This window comes from Sminthopsis crassicaudata, chromosome 4 (assembly GCF_048593235.1).
Source record: "Sminthopsis crassicaudata isolate SCR6 chromosome 4, ASM4859323v1, whole genome shotgun sequence".
Lineage (NCBI taxonomy): Eukaryota > Metazoa > Chordata > Mammalia > Dasyuromorphia > Dasyuridae > Sminthopsis > Sminthopsis crassicaudata.
In genome coordinates, this window is record NC_133620.1 from 380951350 (window position 1) to 380974960 (window position 23611).

A 23611-nucleotide genomic window follows, 5' to 3' on the forward strand; every position below is an offset into this window, starting at 1 on the left:
AGTTCAAAGGAACCTATTTCCCAATGAGATTTAGCATCTGAAGGCAATGAGATATTCTAAGAGAAGGGGCCAGCACCCTCGGGGCACTGGGGAATAATTTTTAAAAGAGTCAGGCAGGATGCAGATGGCTGCTGAGAACCTGTGGATACTGGTACTCACTATGCAACTACTGCTTCTCCCCCTACTCCACCACCTGTCTGAGTGCCTTACACGTAGGGAGTTTAGTTGGTTAAGGACAATTAGTATGATATGATGGATTAAAAAAAGGATTGTAATTACCTGTGGAGACAGAAAAACTAAGAGAAGTTCTCAGAGAGTATTGAGTTAGAACTGAATTTGCATATAAAAAGGAAGATGTGCATCTCTCAGTCTCTTTCCCTTTTTGACAGGTGCAGGATGTAGATGTAGGCCTTTGCTCTCATTATGCTCTAAGTTTGAGCTCACTACCCAGATACTTTATGTGTACAAGTAATAGTGTTCCCTTTAGTGCTGATAATGATTTTTCTTATAACTATTATTCTAGCTAAACCTTCTCCCTAACCTTTCCAAAACTTTATATAGAGTTCTACTGATTGAACGTTGTTGTTCACTCATTTCTGTCATGTCCCATTTTTTGTGACCCCATTTGGTCAAGAATATCTTCTTGGCAAAGATACTGGAGTAGTTCACCATTTCCTTCTCCAGCTCATTTGAGAGATGAGGAAACTGAGGCAAATGGGGTTAAGTGACTTGCCTGGAGTCACACAAGTGGTATCTGCGGCCAGATTTTAACTCTCAGGAAGATGGTTCTTCTTGATTCCAGGCCTGGAACTCTTATCTACTTTCTCTCACCTGGCTGCTCTGGGTGGTTGATAATGAAAAACAAAATGGATGGAGGCTCGGGGGTTACAATATCAGAAACCTGTGTTCTTTAGGGCCATGTCTGATGCACTGATAGAAGTAGTTAACTGCCTTCTGAAGATCCAACCTGTCAATACCAGGAAATGGGGAAGTGAAGTCCAGAGTGAGTGTCTAGTTAGTTTGGGAATAGAGCTTCTGAAAAACAATTAGCTGCTATTTTGTGGTTGATCTCTGTTTCTTAGCATTAAATTTCAGTAACTTTCACAAAGTAGATCAGGTAAGCTCTTGTGATGTCAGTCCACTAGCCAGTGTTTCTAGGGGAACAGGTCATTGTTCTCTTTCCCATTTCCTAAAAAATTACAAGAGGTACAAATTATCCCACAGCCATAGGAGGGAATGCTCATTTGCTTTCTAGTAGAGACTTACTCTATCACATATTGAGGATAGTGTGATATTTTAAATTATGTTTTGAAGTTTGAGGGCATGTCCTAAAAAATAGTTCTAATTTCTCCTCTTTACTATACCTTTTCTTCTAGTTTCTGTTACTAAGTGCTTAAGTTACATCTCTTTTCTTTTAGCATAGCAGACTCCATTGATTAGTTATGGGATGTTTTGGTCATAGACTCTAAAAGATGCAGGAATTTATTAAAACAAAAAGTACTTATATATATTCTATTATATATAGCATTATATATATTATATATGTATAAAAATTTAGGTAAAATTGCTTAATTCATTTTAAACACAATTAAGATAAACTAAACAATACATAGGAAAGAAAAAACCAGGCCAAATTAAAAAAAAAAACCTAAGTACAAAAGTATGCATAGTTTCACTGCTCAATAGGTAATTGGGGTATATATCCACATCTGTATCTATTGACAGATCTCATGGAAATCTCTGATTATGTAGATATCACATGGATATTTATGGATAGATGTAGGTGGAGATAGACATCTATGTATTTACATATAGATAACTATCTCTCCCTCTATAAATTTTTTCTGACCTCTCCACTGTTTCGGAGCCCACTCTCCTTAAAGTCAGAGTGCCAATGTTAAATTACACCTTAACATGACTTTGCTACTTGTAGAGACATGTAATAGTACAGTTTTTGCCCCAAGTGTTTCTAATTTATTTCACTTGGCTATTCTTTGGGAAAATAAATAAGTTACTTTACTTTTTAAAACAGGAGAAAAGTATAGGAAATTTTGAGAAGCAACAGAATAGGGCAAGATAAGGTGATGGCAAGACTGGGAATTTGGCTAGACAGAAAGGAAACTGGTAGGTACCAATGGAGATCCTGAGTCCAGACAAGCAAGGGGTCCAGGAGAACAGGGAACCAAGATGAAGAACATTGGCTAAGAGATTGAGAACCACGACCTTGGGTCCCAGGAAGAGGATTTGGAAAATGAACTGAGTTGAAATAGTGTGTTCACTGTTCCTGTTCTTGTACTTATATTTCAGCCAAACTATTCTATTTTGTGTTCAATGACATTTTCCTGCCATCATATATATTTGCACATTTCCTCTCATTTCTCAGAGCAGCTCTACTCATCTCTCTGCTGTTGTTCAGTTGTGTCTGATTCAAGTCCATGGGGTTTTCTTGGCAAAAATATTGGAGTAATTTGCCATTTCCTTCTCTGGCATGGCCCCATTTTTACAGATGAGGAACTGAGGCATATAGGAGTTAAGTGATTTGCCTAGAATCACATAATTACTCAGTGTCTGAAGTCACATTTGATATTCCTGACTCTAAACTCAGCACTCTTTCCAGCATACCACTTAGCTGACCATTCACATCTCCACTTGTGAAAATGCTTCTCCTCCTTCTAGGTTTAACTCGCATACCATCCCTTCCATGAAGCTGTTCCTGATTTTTTGTTCCCAAAATATGAATAAATCTTTCCTCTTTAAATATTCCATCCTTATGTACTAAATCATCTAAAATAAACCCATTTTTTTACATTTATCCCCACCCCACATTAAACTGTAGGCTCTTTAGGGCAGGAGATACAGAGTTTTGTATCCATAGTATTTAATCAATGACATTTGAATGTAAGTAAATTGATTATCTATGGGCCAAAATCCTAGGTAAAAGGTCAGGGCACTGTGGCCAGCTAGAATAGAGTTTGTTAGTGAAGTAACATTCTTCTGAGACAGGTGTTCTCTAACATGTTTCTTAGCCAGAGGCAAAACTGGTCTGATGCTAGGAAGGCTTGCCTAAGCATACAGGTGGAGACAGGTAGGGACAATTGACTTAAACAGAGGAATAATAAGGAAGCGCCAGGTCATTCTTAGCCAATCTACATCATAAAAATCTAGAATTTGAGAACTCAAAACTACTTTGATAGCCATCTAGTCCGACCTCTACATTAATATTTATTATAAAATGCTTGATAAATGCTGTCCAGCCTCCAAGAAAGAAGAAATCCATCACCTCTCAAGATAACCCATTTCCATTTTTGGATGGCTAAAATTAAGAAGGTTCTCCACCTCGTTCTTCAGGTCCTTGAAAAATGGGAAATCATGTCCATTGAAATTTCTTTTCTACAGACTTAACATCCCAATCCCTTTAATTTGTCCTTACGACATAATATGTAATTGTCATTAATCCGTGTGTCACCTATTTTAACTATCCTTATTGTCTTCCTTTGAACAGTCTCCAGTTTATTAATGTCTTTCTTAAATCATGATGTCCAGAACTAAACATAACACTATCGAATGAGTCTGATGAGTAACAGTTGAACACTTATATTCCTATCCTTGTAAGTGCTATCCCTCAAAGTGCAGCCCAAGATTACCTTTTTTTTTTTTTTTTTTTTTTGGACTGAGGCAATTGGGGTTAAGTGACTTGCCCAGGGTCACACAGCTAAAGTGTTAAATGTCTGAGGTCATATTTGAACTCTTGACTTCAGGGCTGGTGCTCTATCTACTGTGCCATCTAGCTGGCCCCCCCAGATTACATTTTTTAGCTTTAATAATATTTTATTTTCCCAATACCTGCAAAGATAGTTTTCAATATTAACTTTTGCAAAACCTAATTCTTCCATTCCTCCCTGCCCTCTCAAGACAGCAAGCAATATAATAAATGTTAAACATGTGCAATTCTTTAAAACATTTTCATATTCATCATGCTGCACAAGAAAAATCAGCTCAAAAGGGAAAAAAATCACAAGGAAAAAAAAAAGAAAAGAAAAACAAGCAAATAAACAATAACTACAAAAGGTTAAAGCACTATATGATCCACATTCAGTCTCCATAGTGTTCTCTCTGGATGTGGATGGCACTTTTGATCCCAAGTCTATTGGATCACCTCATTGTTGAAACGAACCAAGTCCATCACAGTTGATCATCACACAATCTTCTTGTTTCTAGGTACAGTATTTTCTTGGTTCTGCTCACTTCACTTAGCATTAATTCATGTAAGTCATTGCAGGCTTTTCTGAAGTCAGCTTGCTCATCATTTCTTAGGGAACAACAATATTCCATTATATTCACTTTTTAAAGAATAACTATTATCTATATACTCTTATCTTATACTTGAGTACTTGTGTTTTTGGAATTCTCCATCACGCTCCCATGCCAGATGTCATTCCCGTTAGATTGTAAGCTCCTTGAAAGCAGAAACTCTCTTTGGGCATAATTCCAGATTGCTCTCCAAAATGGTTAGATGAGTTAATTCACAATTCCGCTAATATTATATTAGTGTCCCATTAGTTTCCATATCCCTTCCAAGATTGGCCATTTTTGTCCTATCATCTCACTATCTTTCCATAATTGTGATTTCTCATAATGTAAACATTTCATAGTTTTCAAAACACTCATATTTATTTCCTCATATAACCATCAAAAAGTACTGACAGGTAGGCGGGGATTATGATTTCCATTCAGCTATTTTCTTGAAGGGAAATGAGTAACTCTGGAGGGCTGTTTAGAAATACTTTTAGGTTACTAGAGTATTATTAAGCTTACTAAGGTTCTGTAGGATGACCTCTATGAAGCAGGCTTATCGAATTCCCATGATGCCCAAGATAGGTTATCTATAGATATTTATTTTTTGGAAACTATAAAAATGGAACTTCTAGGAGTCAAGATGGTAGAATAAAACAGAAACTATAAAAATGAAGACTTTCCAAATATACATTTGTCTGCTTTGGAATAACATAAGCCTAAAATCTAGAGATGAAGATTTGGACAAGAGGCCTACATCATCAGAATAAGTGTACTTAACCTTTTTGTGTATGCCATGGATCCCTTTGGCAATCCGATGAAGCCCATGGACACTTTCCCAGAAAATGATTTAAATTTTTTTTTTAATTGAAGAAAATTTTGAATTACATCTAAAGGTTTCTAAAGATAAAAGTGTAATTTCTTTTCCTATTCAAATTGATGGATTCCCTGCAGGTTTGGAATTACTTGATTTTTATTTATATCAAGTCTAGTGATTCCCCCAGAATATAAGCTTGATTTCTGGGCTGTCCCAGGAGGTGATCCCATTCTGGACCAACTCTTACCATTTCTTTCCCATTTGCTAGTGTACTATGAGCTCCTTTAAAGAAAGATTCTTTATAAACTCACACCTTTGCTTGAGTTGTGATGGGATTCTTGGAAAAAGAATTCCATTTAATATAAACATAAAACATTCTATTTTAATATAAACATTAATATAAAATTAATAAAATAATTATAATAAAACAAATTAATAATTGATTAATGAGATCATATTAATATAAAATTCTATTTTAAGAGGACTACTGCATTTAACAACTGATAGGCTGAAAATCATTATTATCTTGTATAAGACTAGACATGGGTAAATAGAGCAAATGTGAAATGGTTGTGGACCAGGAACTGATTTTCTTAGCTGTTTTATTATATTATTGTAACATTCTGGAAGAGGATATAAGAAACAGGAAGACAAATATATATCGTATGTACTATATTTCTCACTACTTAATGTGGGCTCATTCCACTTAATGCTGTGCACCTTGTGCTATTTATTTTATTTGTGTACTGCTAACTGCATTTAGAATTTGGGTTTATGCTATGTATGGTAAAGAGAAGTCTGGGAAGGTGGTATTAGATGAAATAATAAGGGAAAGTCCTTAATTTTTAAAAAAGGAAAAAAGAAACCTTTAATATAGAGTCATGATAAATGTTCCTGTTTTGGGAAATGAAGATAAAGGTATTCAATGTTCCTCTTTCAACTTCCAATTTGACAGGTTTTTTCCTTAGAAAATAAGTAAATTTAAATGTGAAACATTGTTAATGTTAATATAGTGCGCTGGCTCATTGGGACTCACCTCCTTTTTAACTTATTACCTATGTGATCTTGAACCATTCACTCGCACTTTTTGGGTCTCATTCTTCTCATTTGTAAAATGAGGAGATTGGACTAGATACCCTTCAGGTCCACTCCAGCTCAAAATCTAAGTTTTTTTTTTTTTTTAATTGACAATGAGCTTGAAATCAATGGTAGGATCCTCTTATTTCATATACTGACTATTACATAGTTTTTCTGTTTGTTCTACTTTCAGAGAAACCCTGAGTAGCAGCAACTCTGACTCTGCTTTCTATGTGGCAGCATATGTGGGTCGGATTGGGAGTTACTGATAATAACTCTAATAGCTCCATTGTGATCAAATGTGCACCTGTCAGAAAAAAGGAGAGAAATCTGAAGGCTTATTTAGCCTCTAGAAATGCATCCAACTAAGCAATCTCTTGAGTGTGGTATTTCACTTTATAACTGAATTATTTCTGTTGCACACTTAAGAACAGAAAAAGTATTTTCTTGAAGAAGAAAAATAAAATACACTGTAAAGTATTAGGAGAAAAGGAATTGGGAGGGAACTACATGTTAGTGGAGGGAACTTGAGGGCAGAAGACAAGGATTGTCCCTCTAATATGGTGCAAAAACACAGAAAAGCCAGTGGGAACACTGATTTAAGTCACTGTGTTCAATCTTCTTAAAACAATAAGAGCAGTGGACTGGAAGGCTAAATTATTCATGAGTCGAGAAATTGTCTCTTCCACCTTTGGGAAAACCATTTGAATGAAAGCTAATGTTTTCAAATGAGATAAGTTGCATGTTTTCAGTCTGTGTCTCCAGGGCTCAGTCAGGTTGATATCATTTCTTGATCTTCAGGCAATGTTCCCCTGCTCTTGATGGTCACGTCCTGGCTTGATATTATTGCAATCCTTTGTCTACTGTGCAGCTGTCCACTGTGCCTCTATTTGGCATTCAGAGCCAGGTGGAGATGATGACAACTAAGGGACTGGAAGACATAGAGTTCTAGGGAGGTTGGAATTGATAGATAAAAGTGGAATGTTCTGAATTGGTATAGACATGCAGCAAATACTTATTGAATGTCTATTATGTGTGTGGCATTATATTAAGTATCAGAGGGAATACGATATATTGTTTTTTCACTTTTTAATAGTATTTTATTTTTCAAAATACATGCAAAGATAGTTTTCAGCATTTACCTTTGCAAAACCTTGTGTTCCAAAATTTTCTCTCTTTCCCTCTCTCCTCCCAAACAGCAAGCAATCCAGTATAGGTTAAAGACATGCAATTCCTCTAAATTTATTTCCATATTTATCATGCTGCACAAGAAAAATCAGATCAAAATGGGAAAAAACACAAGAAAGGGAAAAAACCACAAGCAAATGAATCACAATAACAAAGGTGAAAATACTATGTTTTGCTTTACATTCATTCTCCATAATTCTCTCTGTTTCCTTGTTCACTCCCCCCCCCCCAGCTGTTTGAGACAGACCTTTCCTGAAGTCCTTCCAAGATATCTTCTGTTGGAAATTTGTTACACTCCAAATATTTGTGAACTCTGTCACCTGTTCAGATGCTTGATCTGGTGTTGATTCTGAGGGAAGTTAGGAAGAGCTCAGGCAAAGTCCTGTCTGCTCTTTGCCATCTTGGTTCCTCCCCCTTTGGCAATTTAAAATTTTCAAAATAAATTAGTTCACTTGATCCTCAGTGCAAGAAAAAATAAGGTATTTTAAGGGAATGCCAGGTAGATCTGACACGTATCAGGTACCTGAGAATTATTTATGGACTGACGGACTGAATTCTACTGGGATCAATAGGAGTTTGGATTTTATTTGTTGAGTACTCAAAAGGCATCAAAGATTTCAGAGCAGAAGGGGAACATAATCAAAGAAAAGCTTTTGGAAGATAAAACTAAAAGTGCAATGCAAAATAATGTAGGAGGGAGGATTTGAGATTGAAGAGACCAGTTAGTAGATAATTGTAAATAATCCAGGTGAAAGGTAATAAGGAACTATTTCAATGATAGCAGTGGGATGAATTTAAGAGATAATAATATTGTGAAAAAAGCATAAATAGTTTTTGATGACTGTATGTTGAGGGGAGTAGATGATGATAAATATAATAATGATAATAGCTCACATTTATATAGCATCTACTATGTACCAGGCATCGTGCTAAGTGTTTTACAATTATTTCATTTGATGCTCACAACAAGCCTGAAAGGTAAATGCTATTATTATAATACTCACTCTACAGATGAGGGAACCTCAGCAGATAATAGTGAAGTGATTTGTCTAGGGTAGAAAGAAAGCAGAATTGAAGAGGACATTGAACAAAGAGGAACTTTTAAGGTTCCTTATTCAAATTATTACACCTTTCTGCTCCTTAATTTTCGTTATCTATGAAATGAAAGAGCCAGGCCAGAAAGCTTTAGTGGTGACTTTCAATTCTAGATATAAGATTAAATGAGCTTTCTTCTCATAATAAAAATTTATGGATTACAGCAGTGTTATTACTGGGCTTGTATCCCAAAGAGATCTTAAAGAAGGGAAAGGGGCCTGTATGTGCAAGAATGTTTGTGGCAGCCCTCTTTGTGGTGGCCAGAAACTGGAAACTACCTGGATGCCCATCAACTGGAGAATGGTTGAATAAATTGTGGTATATGAATGTTATGGAATATTATTGTTCTGTAAGAAACAACCAGCAGGATGATTTCAGAAAGGCCTGGAGAGACTCACATGAACTGATGCTGAGTGAAATGAGCAGCACCAGGAGATCCTTATATACTTCAGTAACAATACTGTATGATGATTAATTCTGATAGACGTGGTCATCTTCAACAATGAGATGAACCAAATCAGTTCCAATACAGTAGTAATGAACTGAACCAGCTACACTCAGTGAAAGAACTCTAAGAGATGATTATGAACCACTACATAGAATTCCCAATCCCTCTATTTTTGTCCGCCTGCATTTCGGATTTCTTTCACAGGCTAATGGTACACTATTTCAAAGTCTGGACATGTATACATATATTGTATTTAATTTATACTCTAACATATTTAACATGTATTGGTCAACCTGCCAAATGGGAGGAGAGGGGGAGGAGGGGAAAAATTGGAACAAATGGTTTGGCAATTGTTAATGTTGTAAAATTACCCATGCAGATATTTGGTAAATAAAAACTATTAAATTAAAAAAATTATGGATCATATCTTAGATTGGGGCAGTAGTGGGGTTATCCAGTGGTTTGAATCCTTTCTAAAATGTTTTTAGAATAAAAATCTTGGACCCACCCTGCAAAGTACTGAAGTTCCCAGGTAGCCAAGACATGTTCCATCTCTTCAGTGAATAGGACCCTAGAGAGAGGAGCTCTAGCTTCAGACCTGGCCTATGCAAAATTAAAGCCCCTACATCAATTCCACTTTTGTGGGGTGAAATAAATGTAGTTGCTGTTTTGTATCATGGGTCAGTTTATCACTTCATTGTGCCTTTTCAGTTAGCAATCAGAGGAAATCCCTAGAAGCATCCTTAGAGTCTGGATGACCTGGGAACAAGTCTGATAAATATTGGCTTTGCATCCTGGGCAAGTCAACTAACCTCTCAGTGTCTTCCGCAGCAGTTCTATCTTTACTATACAATGCTACCGACTATTCAGATACATTCAGAACACTGACTGGTGGTGATCACAGTATCTTCATCAACTAGAAAAGGTGACATAATGTAGCTTATAGTATAAAATGTGAACAGTGTATTGTAGTGGAGAGAACAGTAGAATAGAATCAGTCAGCAGACATGAATTCTAGGCAAATCATTTAACCTTTCTAGGTCACAGTTTAATTTATTCAATTCAATAAACATTTAAGTGTATCCATAAAGGGCACACTAAATATTATACTTAGAATATCAACTGTCATTTAGAATCCTTTCCTTATTCCTGTATGTGATGACTACCTTCAAATTAATGTGTTGGGTTTTTTTGGCTTGTATATGACTACTTAAAGGTGGAAAGTGAAGACTTTACACAGTGGGAGTCCTTATCCCAACTCCCACTTGTACTCAGATCCTCAAAGGGATGGCTAGCCCTTTTGTATTTCTTTTGTATTCCATAGGTACTCATCAGGGGAGTTCTCTCCAACCTTATCAGCTTGAGCATAATTGCCAATTATAGTTATTGCCTCCCTTATATCACTGACTTACTCAGAGGTTAACACTCCAAAATCATTTAACCAGTTGACAGTAATTAGCTTTTACAGAAGGGATAGTTACTGAGAAGATATAGAACACAAGTATAAACACATCCCCCTCTTCCTCCTTAAACCAGAAGGTCACTCTCCTCCCTATCACCTTGGATCAAGGGCTCAAATGTAAAGGGTACTACAAAGCATTTAACCCACTAAGCATACTTGAAAGTAGCACAGCTGATAAAATATTTCCAGATAATGGTATCTAGAGCAGATTCACGATCCCACAGCTTAACCCTCCCTGTGCTCATCTGCTGACAAACTTTGGTATGGATTCCACTTTCTGGACTTTACGCAGCTTTGATGCCAGATTTCTCAAAGCTCATAAGGTTACAATTGTCTCCAATACTCCTTCATCAAGAGCAGGAAAGAATTCATACAACAGAGATAGAAGGAATGGAAAGGCCGTGTCTGGGAGAGAAAAGGTCCATGGCCTCAGCCCTACCTGGAGGCCACCAGCATTTCATCCTCCCCATTGGAGCATAGGAAGGAAAGGGGAGGATAGTGTCCTTTTGAATACATGTTCAGTTCTAGTTCAGCAATCTACCAAAAAGCCCTTCCTTCCTTCCTTCCTTCCTTCCTTCCTTCCTTCCTTCCTTCCTTCCTTCCTTCCTTCCTTCCTTCCTTCCTTCCTTCCTTCCTTCCTTCCTTCCTTCCTTCCTTCCTTCCTTCCTTCCTTCCCTCCCTCCCTCCCTCCTTCCTTCCTCCCTCCCTCCCTCCTTCCTTCCTTCCTCCCTCCCTCCCTTCTTCCTTCCTCCCTCCCTCCCTTCCTTCCTTCCTTCCTTCCTTCCTTCCTTCCTTCCTTCCTTCCTTCCTTCCTTCCTTCCTTCCCTCCCTCCCTCCCTCCCTCCCTCCCTCCCTCCTTCCTTCCTTCCTTCCTTCCTTCCTTCCTTCCTTCCTTCCTTCCTTCCTTCCTTCCTTCCTTCCTTCCTTCCTTCCTTCCCTCCCTCCCTCCTTTCCTTCCTTCCCTCCCTCCTTTCCTTCCTTCCTTCCTTCCTTCCTTCCTTCCTTCCTTCCTTCCTTCCTTCCTTCCTTCCTTCCTTCCTTCCTTCCTTCCTTCCTTCCTTCCTTCCTTCCTTCCTTCCTTCCTTCCTTCCTTCCTTCCTTCCTTCCTTCCTTCCTTCCTTCCTTCCTTCCTTCCTTCCTTCCTTCCTTCCTTCCTTCCTTCCTTCCTTCCTTCCTTCCTTCCTTCCTTCCTTCCTTCCTTCCTTCCTTCCTTCCTTCCTCTTTGAGGCAATTGGGGTTAAGTGACTTGCCCAGGATCACACAGATAGTTAACTGTCTGAGATCACATTTGAACTCAGGTCCTCCTGACTTCAGGGCTGATGCAAAGGTCCTTTTCTTCATCATGTATTAAGCATACAGGAATCATCTTTAAAGTAACTGCACATACTCTGAAGTCCATATGAATAATTATATTAGGCAGAATAAAACTTATAAGGGTTTGGCTTCCATTGGCCTATATTACCTGTTAGAATAGAATAGAATTCTGTTACAGGATAATAAAACTAGAATTATAGATCTAAACTTCAAAGAGTTCTCAAGGGGCATCTGGTCCAACCCCCCCTTTTTTTGCAGATAAAGAAGCCGACACTCAGTAAGATGAAGTGACTGGTAGCTCATATAAATATCAAGCATAAGAAGAAGGATCTGAACCCAGTTCCCTTGTTGCCAGAGTCAATGTTCTTTTTTAATGTACCGTACTGTTTGAGCTGGAGAAATTCTGGGAAAAAGAGATAGGAGAATGAGGTAGTTTAGGTCAGAGAATATTCTGATCAACAAGGAATTATTGCCATTGCCATATTTTCCTGAGTGTCAGGTTTCTAAAGCCTCCTGCTCTAGCTCTCAGTCAGTGAATGACAGGCTAATTATCAAACCTCCCTATTTATTGTATTTCCAATTCAATTACTGCTGAAAATTGAACCAGGGTTCCTTTCTGCACTTCATTATCTACCATCACACAAATATGCCTTGTTTTAGCTTTAAGCAATAAAGACAGCCTCCAAACACCCTTGAATCTCCCCTTGGAAAGGGAAAATAGCTCATGAGCCAGTCAGGGATTGAAGACAATATTTGCAGTTTCTGGAATGGTAGGAGCACCGAAACAGATAGGACAAGAAATAAGAAACCTGACACGTGAGTCTCAGGTCGAGCCAATCTGAGAACTGCAGCTGACTGATTAGAAGGTGGCAGAGGTTCAGATAACTATTGCTAGGTATTACACTATCGTGTGAGGGGATGGGAGAGTCTGGGAGTTCTTCTGTAAAGGAATTTAAACTTGTGTGCCCAATCGACTAATTCCCAGGGGCTGTTTGGCATATCCTATTTCTCTTAAGCATTTCTTGGATAGAAAGAGAGGTGTTCTATGACCAAAGCCTCGACCCCCGGTTTTTATTCCTTCATCTCCAACTTCTCCTGTGACTTGGGAATTTTCTTTTCATCTCATTATTTATTGCTTTCCAGTATGTAAAGTTGCCATTAGGATACCCACTTAGATTACCATGGTGTACTTAGAATTAAGTGGAGAATTCTCCCGCCAAGCCACTTTTCTTCATAAGAAGTAATTTTTAAAATTAAAGCTTTTTATTTTCAAAATACATGAATGTATAATTTGCAATATTCACCCTTATAAAATCTTGTTATAAATTTTTTCCTTCCCTTCCCTCCACCCCCTCCCCTAGATGGCAAGTAATCCAGCGTATGTTAAACACGCACAATTCTTCTGTTCGTATTTACACAAATATGCTACCCAAGAAAAATCAGATCAAAGAGGAAAAAAATGAGAAAGAAAATAAAATGCAAGCACACAACAACAGAAAGAGTGAGAATGCTATGTTGTGAACCACACTCAGTTCCCACAGTCCTCTCTCTGGGTGTAGATGGCTCTCTTCATCACAAGACCATTGGAACTTACCTGAATTATCTCATTGCTGAAGAGAGCCACATCCATCAGAACTGATCATTGTATGATCTTGCTATTGCCGTGTGTAATGATCTCCTGGCTCTGCTCATTTCACTTAACATCAGTTCATGATGCTGGACTGTATAGAGGACTGGACGGAAAGTCAGTAGACCTGGGTTTGGCCCTGACTTGTACTGTGTGACTCTGGGTAACTCATTTAATGTCCATGTATTTGAGGTAATTCTTTAGAGCTGCAATCTGCATCGAAGGAGAGATGTTCCCTAAGACTTGGGAAATCAAAGAGATAAATGACTTATATGACTTTGTGACAAAGGAGAAATCTTTCTGTTGGTATATACAGGGATGTGGGTATACATGGATACACACATATATATATATATGCACACTCACATATATTTACATGCATATATACAAATATATGTTTACCTATGTGTAAACATTGATATACACATATTTACATGTAAATATATAACAAATTATATATTTATGTATACATTACATATTTGCATGTAAACACATATAAATAGACAGATGTATTGAGCCAATCATTATCTGAGATTACAATTTCTTTTGGTCTCTGGTATGCTTGGGTGGTTTAATTTATAAAAAATTTTAGAAAGACTTATAAATTAAATAGTAAGAATCTTAGGGTTGGATTTACCTGAGGCACTAATTGGCTATATAATTATGGAGGAGTCACTTAATGTCTTTATGGAAGAGTCTTCCTTTCCCCCCCAGTAAGAGGTTCTAATGAAGTTTGTCTATTTGAACTGTTTAGCATTTAGCAAAGGGTCTTAATTAGTAACATGCCCCTGATGCTGAGAGTGATATTTTTTGATTAGTAGTTGAAGTCTAACTGGGCATAAAATGATGAAGAGTTTTCTAAAGCCCCCAACCCTTCCTTCCTACATTCCAGCCCAAACCCAGCTTCATGAGCAGTGAGACTTTTCTGAGGTCACTTTCAGTTTTGATATTTTATGAGTCTGATAAACTTTATGAGACCTGATAAAGAGGTTTTTTTTTCTTTTTCTGTTGCCATAGTAGAAAGTTTTCAAACTATAACCTAATTAACCTTGTGTGGTTGAAGACAAGATAAGGCATTGGAGATTAATGTAGCAATAAATGTGCAAGAAAATGTTAACTCTTTTATGGTTCACAGTATGGAAGCCCCCTGCCCTGGGGGGAACAATAAAGCAAACAACCTCATGCTATACACTGTTGTTTCCTGGGGGTGGAGGGACACAAATATCCCACCCAGAGCAGCTCCTAATTTGAACTTTACAGAGAATCCCTAGAGCACAGATGGCAAAAGGAAATACTGCTCTTTTAATACAGCAAAAATGGGATATCGTCGCAAAAGGAGTTAGGGTCATCATGCTTGGCAAACAGTCACAAGATAATAGACTCAGAAGGGACTTTGTGGCTATCTGCTCCAACCCCTGTATCTTAACAGAGGAGGAAACAGACCCACGGAGGCTAATTGACATATCCAAGGTCAAGCAGGTACTAAGTGTCAAAGATGGCACTTAAACTCATACAGAGCCTAACTTTGGAGCAAATGCTCTTTTCATTGTATTATGTCCCTGCGCAGCAGGGAAACTCCTACTTATTATAGTAGAATATGTCCACATTTAGTAAGTAAAGTCCTAAATTCATACAATTAGTGCCTTTGTTTTCACAAAATTTAGCATGTTTAAGGGCCCAGTAAAGGGGCCGGGGCTTGCTGACTGCCTCAAGCCTTTTGTGTATTAGAATCTGAATAAATAGGTTGTTGCCCCTCTGCATGGAGTTAATAATGTGCCTGGGTGTGTGCGTGGGGGAGGGGGCTCTCATAAACATAGAGCCAGAAGGTATTTTAGATCATCTGGTCCATCCTTTCATTTTACATACGAGGAAACGGAGGCCTTAGAGGTTACGTGATTTGCCTAAGGTCATACAAGCAGTAAGTCACAGAGATGAGATTTGAAATTAGCTCCTGCTATTTAAGATTCAGTGAATGGGGAAGAGAAGAATTGAATTAGGGAAAAAAAGTTCATTTCTGCCTATGCCCGAGTAAGCAGGGAACACATCATTCTCACCTCCTGCTTTAGTAGTCCAAGGTAGACTGGGAAGTAGTGGTAAGAGTATATATAGAACTTGAGACTTAGTTCAGATCCCACCTCCAAACTCTTACTAGCTGTCTGATCTCCCCTCTCTTTCCTCTCTTCTTTCTTTACCCCTCTTTTCTTCACTCCTCCTTTACTCATCCTTCCTCCGCTACCCTCTCCTCTATATCTCCCCTTTCTCCTTTGCTCTCTTCTCTTTCCCTCTCCTTTCCTCTTTTCTCCTTCCCTCCCTTTCCTTCTCCTCTCCTTCCTTCCTCTCTCTACTCTCCTCCCTTTCCTTCTCTTCCCCTCCCTTCTCCTCTCTTCTCTTTTCCTTCCTTTGCCTCCCTTCTTCTCTCTTCTTTCTCTCCTCCTCTCCAAATTTACTTCCCTTTAGCTATACTGTTTCCCCTCAGTGGACTAAAAGCTTTCCAAGAGAAGGGACAATTTTGACTTTTATCTCTTTATCTTTTTGAGCCTGGCACATGCTTGCTGAATTGAATTGAAGCTCTTTGTTATACTTACAAATTTCCGCAATCTATGATTAATTTACTGTTGGCTTGCACTTTCATACTGAGTAATGCCATTTCCTACCACGTGTTAATCTTTATGTGTTTAACTGGAAGGACTAATGAATGACTAGGTGCTCTCATGGAAATGAACCATGTGGCCTTGGTAATGTAAGCCACATTACCTGTTCCACATAGACTTTTAGCAAAAATGCTGAAGGCACAACCATGTGCCTGGCAAGATAGAACAGTGGAATTAAAAATAAGCTTCATTGGGTCCTTAAAGAGCAGATTGATAGGTTTAATTATGATTAATTCTCAATGGTCTCTGCCCATAGAAGAGAGATATGATCCCACATCATTCAAGATATAAGTTAATCTCTAAATTGTATATATTGAGCTTCAGCGTGCATTCATTCATAGATGGCTTTTTTTCCCCTTCTAGGGTTATTATTTTTCTTAAATATCCATTATTTAAGCTAAGAGAAACTGGTTTTAGAAGCAGTCCTAATTATGACTTATTCTGCTTAAGGAAGAAAACTAGTATAATAGAGAGCTTGTGTAGACTTGGATTCAAGATACATGCTGGGTTTGTGACTTTGGGCATGCTATTTACTGCCCCCAGTGCCCAAGGCAGTTCTCTAAGACTTGTTCACCTGAATTGGTAAAGAGTGTTTGTTTCCTAACTGGGAGTGCCCTAGACTGAAGCAATCACAGATGCTGTAAAAAAAGTTCAGATGAATACATAAATTAGTTAACATATCCCATATGGGTACGGTAAACAGTCAATCCATAAACATTTATTTAGCACCTACTATGTGCCTGCCCAGTGTTAAGTGTTAGAGACACAAAAAGAGGCCCGGTCCTCTAATGGAGCGGTGAGCCCCCGAGTAGGGAGGAAATAAAAGGGAAAAAGGAAGAGGACCGAGCCTATTAACCGGAGGTTGATCAAGATGTCCTTTGCTTTTTCCTTTGGGGCAGGAATAACTGATTAAATGACAATGAATTGTGGTGATGATGGATGAGGGTGGGGACACAAATTTCCTTTAACCTGTCCTCAACTGAAAACCGGAGAAAAGCCATGGATCGTTGGTTAACGACGGTCAGGCAGGGTGTATGTGTGTGTTTGGGCGCAGGAGGTGGAGGCTACATAAATGATCACTCTTGGGCTAAAGAAGTTCCACATAGTGCAGTCTTTGTTCAGAAAGCGTCACAGACGGGAGCACACCTGAGAGTCACAGTTTGCTTCTGAGAATGTACACAGGAGCTCCTCTGCATTTGACATGAGCTAACTAAAGGCGCCCAGGGACAGACAAAGCTGACAGGCTCGAATCTCAGCGGAGCAACCTGGCTGGCAATTAGATCTCCTGCAGCACATGGCATTAATGTCCTGATTTACATACGATGCTAGATAAGGAATCCGGCTTCTGCCAGAGGCTTAGAGCAAAGCTGCTAATTCCAGTCCTCTTTGTGCCGCTTCTGAGCAAGAAATTAAGCCCTTCAAGTGCCGGGCTTTGTAAAACCTTGTCTCTGCAGGCAGAAGGAACTTAAATATATGGTACCAAATGCCAGGGAAACAACTTGAGTCTGAGCAGTACCGTAAATTGGAAACAGTCTTGCAGCGAAGCATGGCTAATTACATCACTCTGGGAAGTTATTGATGTTCCTACAAATCATCCAGATGACTACATTAAAGAGTATATGGCGGAATTTTCAGAGCGGCTCCTGATGCCGTGGGTAACAATGCTATAAATTTCTCTTTACGGCTTCTCCTGCTTCGACTATTTCTGCATTCATAAATGGAAAGAGTTCAGGAAGTGCTGATGGGTGATAAGTAGAGTCTAGAGTAGACCCAGGGCTTTCCTCCCCAGAAAACTCGTCTCGCCGGCCCATTCCACCACTAGCAGCATCCTTGTTAATCACCCCCAGCATTTCGGTGCTTCTGAGAAAAAGTCCTGCACGGGCAATGCTTTTAAAGAGAAAAGAGATCCTAAGACAAAGAAACAGATTGTGTTCCAAGTGAAGGGGCAAAGAATAGCAGTGGAGACAGGGTGGATTCAGCATCTCCAGTTCAGCTTCCTTGTTTGACAGATGAAGAGCTGAGAGCTAACACACAATCCAATAGGAATAAGGAATAGTACAGAATTGGAGCCTGGGCCTTCTGACTACAACTCATGGGCTAGCTCCTGCTCCTCGTGATGATTCAGATGTGACGGATGACGGACCACTGAACTTCCCTGCTCTACCGGAAGCGTACACAAACTGGCCTTCTCCCACAGGTGTCTGGGAAAGGCTCTGGCTGCCTTTTGCCTGTTGCTCACATCTCTTCCCTCCTTGCACTTTGGGAATCACTGATCTAGACCATGCTTTCTTATCTGTTGATGAGTATGTAAATCTGAATTTAAAGCCAGGCTAAGGGAAGAAAGGTTATACTTTTGCCACTATGTCCCTGAGAGTAGTTCAGACCCTTTGGCTTGATTTTTATTCTCTTTTTTACTTTTTTTTCCTTCCTCTTTCCCCTCTTCCCCTCCCCCCCCTCAAAGATTGGGGTTCAGATTATTGGGAATTTTCAATGGTAATTTGCCTACCCTGGCTTTCTTGCTTTTGCTCAATTCAGAAATTGGGAACTAATTATTTGGTATCTCAGGTTTAATTGTTCACCGTGCTAATAAATACAGGTAGGGAGTAACACTGACACAGCAAAACACTTAATTTGCACAAAAACAAATGGTTGAGCAATGATGGTGTCAGCAAACATTCCCAAATAAATTTAATTTTATCTTTTTTCCCTCAGAACAATTTGGGATATAGGATACTCAAAAATACTTGTGCTTCATTAGAGCCAGGTATGGGCTCTTAATTCCAAACAGAGGATTTTATACCAGGGATTAATTGGAGTTTATTGAATAGGGAATAACATGGTGAGATGAAGAAAATGGTTTGGAGAAGAGACCTGACACCAAGAAGAAGGCTGTTGCAATAATCCTGTTGTGTAATTACATAGCCATTTTTGAACTTCCAATGCCTACAATTGGTATGTTTAGTTGCCCTAGTCTTAGATCCCATTTCTGGTTCCAGTGCAATAGCTTTGTCTTTTGCTCCTAGTCAATTTAGTGTGTAATAATCTCTATTCCTTTAGGGCAGGGTCCTTAATTTTTTGTGTGGCATGGACTTCTTTGGCAGTTTGGTGAAGCCTAGGGACATCTCAGAATGGTATTTTAATAAGCATAATATTTAATAAGCACAAATACATTAAAATATAGAGGAAATAAATTCTATTTTAAAAAGGCTATCAAAATATTTTAAAAACAATTTAATAAAAATATAGGAAGATATGTAAAAACTGATGCAAAATTTAGATTAAGAAGGACCAGGAGATCATTATGTACAGTAACAGCAGTACTGTGATGATGATCAACTGTAAAAGCCTTGGCTACTCTAATCCAAGTGATCCAAGACAACTCCAAAAAATGTTCGTATTGAAAAACTTCTATCCATCTCCAGAGGGAGAACTAATGAACTCTGAATGCAATTGAAGCATAATTTCCTCACAACTTTTTTCCTTTTTTTGAGATGTGGCTGATATGGAAATATATTTTGCATAATTTCACATGCATAATTGATACACTGCTTTTTTAGTGAATAGGAGGAGAAGGATGGGAGGGAAGGAAAGAATCTAGAATCAATTTTTTAAAAATTATAGCTTTTTATTTACCAGATATATTCATGGGTAATTTTATAGCATCGACAATTGCCAAACCTTTTGTTGCAATTTTTCCTCTCCTTCCCTCCTCCCTCAGATGGCAGGTTGACCAATACATGTTAAGTATGTTAAAGTATAAATTAAATACAATATATGTATACATGTCCAAACAGTAGAATTCAAAATTTAAAAAGAAAAGAATGTTAAAAATAAGTAACAAAAAGAAAAAATCCCAACTTCATGGACCCCGTGTTAAGAACCTCTTGCTTTAGAACCTCCTAAAACTGGAGTGTGAGAAAGAAAGAGGAATAGTCTCTGGATTCAGCCCTTCCCAGGTTTCCTCAGGATAGATTGGTCTTGGCAGGCCTCCCTAACATTGCACTTTCCCTTCACCCAACTCTTGACCTTCATCCCCCCTGTGCCGCGTATGTTTTTTGGCGCCAATTTTCTATTTGCCAAAGGACTGGTCCTTTATGTAGCTACTTCCTTGATTTCCCCTTGCACCTGCTCACCTAATTTCCCAATGAGTCTGACTAAACTCCATTCATACTTGAAATAGAACGAATTACATATTCTCAGACTATACCATCACTGGCAGCCTACTTCAGAGTCAAAGGCTCCAACTTTTTAATAGGTTAATTGACAGTCAATTAGTTCTTTTTCTGGCAAATACAGCAGTTTTCTGTCCACTATTGCTCTGTGGGTATAAAACTTCTCTCAAACCTTCTAGGATAGCAGTAGTATATCACAGGAAGGGCTTTCCCAGATCCATGAAAGCCAACAGATATGAACGTATTCGGCAGTGAGGCGGAATTTGAATTGGGAGCATCTGAATTCAATTCTGCTTCAGACACTTAGCTTAGTGAACCTAGGCAAATCTCTTAACCTCTCTCTGCCTCAATAAACCTGGAAAATGGAGATAATGAGAGCACCTTGCAGCATTGTTCAAATGAAATAAGTCTCAATGAAACCACATGTAAAGCTCTCATATTACATATATAAAGCACATAAATATATTTGTAATAAATACTATTTTTCTTATCATTATTGATATTGTATTATTAATTTTATTTTTAGTATTATATAACATCAGCATACAACATATATAATGTGTTGCTCTGTATTATGTAATATATGATAACATACTATTGTGATTATTATTCAGAATATAATGTACTATTATATATCATTAATAATATTGTTGATAAATAACCAAGCCTGTTAAAGCACTGCTCACGTTTTTCATCACAGGGACCTCCCAATAGCTTCAGGTTAGAAGGGACGATACAAAAGTCAGCCACCACTTTTCTTGGGCAGGGACAGGTAGATAAATAGGCTCCCTACACCCAGCATGTACTGCTAGACTGATTTCAGCTCCATGAAACTAGATGTCCCTTCCAGCTCAGCTCATCTCATCTAATCACCATGCTGCTGACTCAAGCCTTGACTCTTCTCTCCTTTGATTGGAAGCCTGGAGAACCAAACGCTTCCCAATTCCTTCCTTTATAGAGGTGGTTTTGTTTGTTTGTTTTTAGCTTGCTGGGCATCTGTTGTCATGTTTGTTTTGTTGGTTTTTTTCAACCCTATGGAACAAAATTACCCTTTTTGTGTGTGTTGTATCCTCCAATTCGATCGGAAGGTCCTCGAGAACAAAAACTGCCTTTCTTTTTATTAATTGTATCCCCAGTGCTTAGCACAGTACCTGACCTATAACAGGAGCTTAATAAATGTTTATTGGAATGGTTTAGAAAAGGAGCTGAGAAGTTCTTTATTGAGAATGTAGAGAAAAATAATAATAATAATAGTAATGGCTAGCATTTATATAACACTTTAAAGTTTGCAAAGGACTTTATAACTATCTCATTTGATTCTCACAACAACATTGAGGTAGGTATTATCCTTATTCCCATTTTATGAATGGGGAGACTGAGGCTGAGGAATTTAAAGTGACTTTCCTAGGGTCACACAGTAAGTGTCTGAAACCAGATTTTAACTTAGACCTTCCTGTTTCTAGGGCAGTACTCTATCCATTTCATCACCTAACTGCCATTAAGAAAGACTATTACTTTTTAATTCTCTGCCAAGGTGCCATTAGGGAAAAAGGGGTCTTTATGCACGACGATGCTGGGAGACATTTGGGGAAAGCACAGTAGGACCCAAATTCTTGCCTTTGAATACCTCCTCCAGGGCAGTTGCACCTCACGTCTAAAATAACATCTCTTGCTATGAGAATGTTCTCTGCTTTGATGGAAGAAGATCAGACGTTCATATGTACATATATACATATATATAAAATTTATAAAACCCTGACTATGTGCTAGGCACTGTGCTGAGCGTCAGAGATACAAAAACAAGCAAACAGTACAGTTTGGCTCCCAAGGAATTACATGTGAATACAGGAGACAGCCCGTAAGGAAAAGAGAGGAGAGCAGCAGGTATCCTTGGAAGTAGGGAGTAGAGACGAAGGGTTGGGGACTAGCTTGGAGGCGAGGTAAGTTAAGCTGGGAGTGAGCATCACTTTGACCCCTTATGAAATGTTTTGCTCTGTAGATGAGGCCGATTCTCATGAATCCAGGGGTCGGAACGGCTGTTGTAGGTTTCCGTAGTTTGGGAATGTTCTGAATGATGTTGCAAGAGGGCATTGAGGAGATAGAACATAGGGCAGTCTGCATTTATCTTAGAAAAGTATAGGCTGAGCTTTGGCTTCTGGATCAGTGCCCCAATACCCACCCTTTCGGGTAATTCAATCTTGCTGAGTAGAGTTCTCAATAAAGAAAGATGGTCTCTTCCAAACATGATCTTTGTGGGGAGTACGGAAACTGCGTTGGCAGGATTTCCCTGCCCTGAGGGTGCCCGAGGAAGAGTTTTTGTGTGTAGGAACTTTGACTTAATTCTTCTGGAAAAGTACTATTTATTCTTCATTGGCTTTTGCCTCAACCATGTATCTTTCCTCCAACAAACTCATCTGACTATCTCACTCTCTTCTCTGGCACTCCAAAACCCGTCTTGTTCATTTGCTTCGAAGCCCTGGCCAGTCAGGCTAAGCCTTGGCCCTTTTCTCTGACTGGCGCTACCTGGCTGGGAGTGTCAGTGCTTTCTCCTCAGATTAGCTTGTATTTGCTTGTACTGACTTATTGTCACATTCAGGTTCCTACAACTTGTTGGAAACAGCTATCTACTAAAAGCTACAGTGCAGGGAGTCCAATTTTTCTACACAATCTTTCTCATTGGCCACAACAATTATGTTTCATTAGAATATCTAAGGCAAAAAAAATTGGTTACAATAGAATTCAAGATAAAGAATAAGAAATTAAAGTAAGCAGCAGGTATTCCATCGCCTGGTTCCTCAAAGTGTCTTTCTTTAGTCCCGGGAGAATGAAGATGTCCACTATTCCCTCCAATGCCTCATTAGCATAACGCTATAAGGTAAGGAACAGAAATTGATAATCTCATTCATATGTAGCAGCTGGAATCTCAGTGCTTATGATTATGTTGTTTCTGGGTGTGGTTGTAGTAAAGTCCCAGGACACTGCGGCATTGGAATGGAAGCATTAGAAACCGCCAGCACTATCTCTCGCCATGGACCTCATTAATTTTCTTTTTACTGCTTCAATATTGGTACCAGCATGCCCTCAGGCAATGTCTGTCCTCAGGGAGGTCCTGTCCTAGCTCTGCAGGGAATGAGAGGAAACCCAAGGAAAATTTCTGATTCCAACTCCATATTTCTCTTCTTTTCTTTCCATCTTGGTCTTTTTCTCCAGCTCCATGTTGGTGCTAGGGACTTTCTTGTCTTTCTCATGAGACCAGACATCCAGCCTTTCTTAGGTATGCAGCAAACACTCCGATCCACTACCTGGCTGACAGTCTCTGCATCCAAGGGACAGATCTACAGACAAATGGGAGCTGTGCCAGAAGTATCCCTTCCTGGCAGGTCAGCTCTGCTGCACCTGGGAACATACTCCCTGTGGAAATGCTCCTCTCTCCAGTGGAAGGTAAGCTCCGTGAGGGTGGCAACTGT

At 38.8% G+C, this 23611-nt stretch overlaps 1 long non-coding RNA gene across 1 annotated transcript in view; it reads left to right on the top strand.

Annotated features, from left to right (window-relative positions):
- LOC141539509 (uncharacterized) overlaps positions 1 to 23611 on the top strand; it is a 177804-nt gene that overhangs the window by 64383 nt on the left and 89810 nt on the right. Inside the window, exon 2 of the long non-coding RNA XR_012481309.1 lies at positions 23355 to 23585. This is a non-coding gene — a long non-coding RNA (uncharacterized LOC141539509). The remainder of the gene's footprint in view (positions 1 to 23354; positions 23586 to 23611) is intronic.